This window comes from Apium graveolens, chromosome 9 (assembly GCF_009905375.1).
Source record: "Apium graveolens cultivar Ventura chromosome 9, ASM990537v1, whole genome shotgun sequence".
Classification (NCBI taxonomy): Eukaryota; Viridiplantae; Streptophyta; class Magnoliopsida; order Apiales; family Apiaceae; genus Apium; species Apium graveolens.
In genome coordinates, this window is record NC_133655.1 from 146,913,285 (window position 1) to 146,918,604 (window position 5,320).

The 5,320-nt window shown below is 36.7% G+C and overlaps 1 non-coding gene across 1 annotated transcript; it reads right to left on the minus strand.

Moving 5' to 3' along the window:
• Positions 1-4,747: 4,747 nt before the first annotated feature.
• Positions 4,748-4,854, minus strand: LOC141688710 (small nucleolar RNA R71). Its single transcript, XR_012562143.1, has one exon. It is a non-coding gene; the product is annotated as a small nucleolar RNA R71 (small nucleolar RNA).
• Between the last annotated feature and the right edge of the window lie 466 nt (positions 4,855-5,320).

Genomic DNA, 5,320 nt, shown 5'->3' on the forward strand with positions numbered 1-5,320 from the left:
GAAATTTCTGAAATATTTATAATTCATATTTCAGTTAATTTCCAATTAATCAAATGAATTTTGATTTATCGGAAATTAATATATTGCAAAATATTAGCTGAGTTCTTGCCTTAGGATGAAGAATTAAGCATACCAATTTCACCTACAAGTCTAGTGAAAGTTGCTTCATCCAAAGGTTTAGTAAAAATGTCAGCTAATTGTTTTTCTGATGGAATAAAAATAAGCTAAATGGTACTATTTGCAGCATGTTCTCTAATAAAATGGTACCTTACATCAATGTGCTTTGTTCTAGAATGATTAACTGGATTAGCCATAATAGATATAGCACTAGTATTGTTAAACATAATTGAAATTTTGTGTAATACTAGGCCATAGTCCATTAGCTAATTTCTAATCCCAAGCACTTGAGCACAGCAACTTCCAGCAGCTATATATTCAGCCTCAGCTGCGGAAGTTGACACAGATTGTTGTTTCTTGCTATACCAGGATACAAGTCTTTGTCCAAGAAACTGACAGCTTCCACTTGTGCTCTCTCTGTCAACCCTGCACCCAGCAAAATCTGCATCTATGTATCCAACAGATTCAAAACCAGTTCCCTTAGGATACTATAATCCCAAGTTAGGAGTCTTCTTCAAGTATTTGAAAATCCTCTTCACAACCATCAAATGTGATTCTTTTAGATTGGCTTGAAATCTTGCATACAGACATGTTGCAAACATAATGTATGGTCTACTTGCAGTTAAGTAAAGCAAAGATCCAATCATTCCTCTATAGATTGAGATATATACACTCTTGCCCTTTTTATCTTTATTGAATTTTGTAGCTGTAGACATAGGTGTAGATGCAGGTGAATAATCAACCATACCAAAATTTTTTAATAAATCTTTGACATACTTAGTTTGGCTAATGAAGATTCCATCACTTCTTTGACTAACTTGAAGTCCAAGAAAGTAACTTAATTCCCCCATCATACTCATTTCATATTCACTCTGCATTAGCTTAGATAATCTTTGGCAAAGCTTTTCATTTATAGAACCAAAGATAATATCATCCACGTAGATTTGAACTAGGATCATATCATCACCATGTTTCTTGTAGAAGAGTGTCTTGTCAAAATTACCTCTAGTGAATCCATGCTTAATCAAAAATTCTGACAGTGTGTCATACCAAGCTCTAGGTGCTTGTTTTAGTCCACAGAGAGCATTGAGTAACTTGTATAAAAAATTTGGAAATTATGGATCTTTAAAGCCAGGTGGCTGTTGCACATAAACCTCTTCTTCCAACTCACCATTAAGGAATGCACTCTTCACATCCATTTGATATACCTTGAAATTTGAATGTGTATCAAATGCAAGAAAAATCCTTATTGTTTCAAGTCTTGCAACTGGAGCAGAAGTTTCATCATAATCTATTCCTTCTTCTTGTGAGTATCCTTTTGCAACCAACCTTGCTTTGTTTCTAGTGAATATTCCTTTTTCATCCATTTTGTTCCTAAACACCCACTTTGTTCCAATTATACTTCTATTTTTTGGTGCAGGAACCAATTTCTAAACTTTGTTTCTCTCAAACTGATTTAGATCTTCTTGCATAACAGATATCCAATCAGGATCAAGAAGGACTTCCTCAGTTTTCTTTGGCTCAACTTGTGAAGAAAACATGCATGAAGGCATTCATTTGCAGTTGCACTTCTATTCCTCACTCCAGCAGTTAGATCACCAATAATTGCTTCTCTACTGTGACTTCCATCCCACTTTCTGGTGTGAGTTTGTTGACTTGAGTTTTCTGTGTTTTCTTCACCATTGGCATGACTTGCAGAACTTTCCTCTCTTTTTCCCCCTGAGTTTGTGCTATCAAATTCAGGTTCATGAGATGAGCTTCCATTCTCATGATTCACTTGTTCATTGGACTTTTCATCCACTCCGTGATTTGTGTTACCTTCAGCTTCATCATCAGAATCACTATCAATGTTAAGATTTTCAAATTTGAGGGCTTCAGCTTCATTTTCATCAAGGCATTCCAAGCTTGGACATTTGCCATCATCAAAAGTAACATATGTTCTTTCCATGATTTTCTTTTGTTCAATCACGTAGACTTTCTATGCAGTTCTTTCCAATGAATATCCTAGAAAAATTGCCTCAAAAGCTTTGGAGTCAAATTTTCCCACACATTCAGAGTTGTCATTCAGCACATAGCTTTTGCTTCCAAACACATGAAGATGCTTCACAGTAGGCTTTATTTTAGACAAGATTGAGTAGGGTAACTTGCCAAGATTCTTGTTAAAGAGATATTTGTTTTGAGTATAGCATGCAGTGTTCACAGCTTTTTCCCAAAAACTAGTTGGCAGTTTTACATCTTGCAGCATTGTTCTAGCAGCCTCTACTGGTGTTCTATTCTTTCTCTCAACTACCCCATTTTGCTGAGGTGCTCTAGCAGCTGAGAACTCTTGAACAATATCCTTGTCTTTGCAGAATTCAGTTAAGGTTGTATTCCTGAATTTTGTTCCATTGTCACTCCTCAATCTTTTCACACAATTTTGATTTTCAGCCTGTTTCTCAATCTTCTTAATGTGCTCAACTATGATGTGCGGAGTTTCATCTTTAGAGTGCATAAATTCTACCCATATATACCTTGAGTAGTCATCCACCATCACATGTGCATACCTTTTTCTTGATATTAACTGGACATTAATTGGTCCAAATAAATCTATGTGAATAAGTTGCAAAGGTGCACTTATAGAATTCACAGTTTTACTTTTGTGACATGATCTTTTCATTTTTCCTTATTAACAAGCATCACAGACTTCATCTTGAGCAAACTCCAGATTAGGCATGTCTTTCACTAACTCCTTTTTGACTAGAGTATTGATTGCTTTGAAATTCAAGTGAGACAGTTTCTTATGCCATAGCTTGCTTTGTTCTATAGATGCCTTGGTGTAGAAGCAACAAATTCCATCCTCATTTGTCGAGTCCAAGTATGCAACAAATAAGCTTTCTTTTCTTGCTCCTTTTAGAGAAACTTCACCAATTTTCTTGCTGATAAAAGTGCATTCTTCTTTGTTAAATAAAACCTTGAAACCCTTGTCTACAAATTGGCTGACACCGAGAAGATTTACTTCAAGACCAGCTACCATTTCTACATCTTTAATGATAATATTTCCAAAAATCAATTTGTCATATTCCATAGTGAAACCTTTGTCGTTGTCTCCAAAAGTTACTAATGGGCCAGCCTTCTTTTCAACTGTGATAGCAGGGCCATATCACCTGTCATGTGTCTTGAGCATCCACTTTCTATGATCCATATGACTTTAGTCTTTTTGCCCTGCACACAATGAGTTTAAGTGTGTTTAGCAACCCAAGCAGTGTTGGGTACTTTTTTCTTGATAACAGACTTGATAGAGGTAGAGTTTGATGATTCATAAAGAATAGAGTTCATAAAATGATGTGCATTGTCCTTTTTAGCTGAGGACTCAATATTGATTTCCTTAAGATCAACTCTCAGCTTGTGGCAACTTGTCATTATTTCATGTTGCAAGGTATGCAATCAAACTTATCACAGAATGAGTATGGATCTTCAGGTTTGGCTTTATTGTACTTGCATGCTCCCACTTCTGGCTTACTAACAACCTTTTTGCAAAGGTGAGTTAGTGATTAACAGAGCCACATTTTGGACATTGTTTTCTTGGAGCATCTACAACATAAGCAAAATTGTTGCTCTTGTTTATCCCAATATTTCCATTTCTATTCTTCTACTTCTTTCTTGCATCTTCAGTTTTCATTTCCTCGACAGGTATCTTGGAGTTTTGGTTGACCATGGGCTTCTTTTCAACTTTGGAGGTTTTAGTTGTTTCAGCATTTTTCTTCTTTTTATCTTCATCAGCAATTTCTTTCTTTATGATTAACTTCTTCACTGAAATCAACTTCACATGCTTTGAACATAGGTGAACCAACCTTTCTCAGCATAGCGGGGACATCTTCATTTTCTGTTGCTATTCTTTTATTACCTACAGCTTTCTTGTTGTTATTCAAAGCCTCGTAATCAAGACCAATGGCTATATTAGCACATGGCTTGTTCTTCTCATGGTACTGACGAATCAACTCATGCATTCCTGAATGATTTCAGTTTCACCTCATTCTTCATAATATTTTCTCTTAACACAGTTTCAATCTCATTGGCACACTTCAGCTTGTTTTTCAAATATTCATTTTCTTGTTTGACTGACCAAGCTCCACAAGCAATAGATCCATCTTTTGCTTCTCACTCTCAACAATCAATGGTTTAGAAAGAAGAAGAAGTTGAAGAAAAAGTTCTCAATCTCGTGTCTTTGTTGAGGAAAAAGTTGAAGAAGAAGTTTTTATTGCAATGGGAGAACCAGCAGCGAATCCGAAGGCTTTGATGGATTATTCTCAACCGAAGATTAATGACATTCAGTCTAGCATTGTCAGACCAGCCATCTCGGCTAATACTTTTGAAATTAAGTCTAACATGATTCAATGGGTGCAGAATTCAATCTAGTTTGGGGGTTCTCCAACGGAAGATCCCAATATGCACATTAGGGATTTCATTGAGAGCTGCGACACCTTCAAGTTCAACGGTATTTCCGAAGATGTTGTGAAGCTGATGCTATTCCCATTCTCTCTGAGGGACAAGGCTAAGAGCTGGATACTCTCTACCAGCTGGTTTGATTACTACTTGGGAAGATCTTACTCAAAAGTTTCTCACTAAATTCTTCCTTATAGCAAAGACAACTGCAATCAGGAATGCTCTTACTCAATTTGTGCAGCAATCAGGAGAATTTTTATATAAAGCTAGGGAGCGCTAAAAGGAGATGCTTAGGAAGTGTCCTCATCATGGAATGCCTGATTGGATGATCATCAATTGATTTTATAATGGTTTGGGAGAACAGTCTAGACCCATGCTCGATGCAGCATCAGGTGGAGCCTTATGGGCTAAGAGCTACGATGAAGCTTATGATCTAATTGAAATGATGGCTGCTAATGAATATCAATATCCAACCCAGAGACTGCCACAGAGCAAGGTAGCGGGAATTCTTGAAGTGTATACAGCTACGCAATCACTGTTCAACTAAAGGCATTGTCTATGAAGATCAATTTGTTGGCTAACTATGGAGTTCATCAGAGGACGAGTGTTTGTAAGCTTTGTGCAGGTTCGCATGCGACGGAGCAATGCGCTATATCTAGTGAATCAGCTCAGTTTATGAGCAACTTTCAAAGATTGTAGCAACCAGTTCCAAACACGTATCATTTTGACAACTGGAATCATCCTAACTTCAGCTGGAGCAACAATCAGAATGTGGTACAAC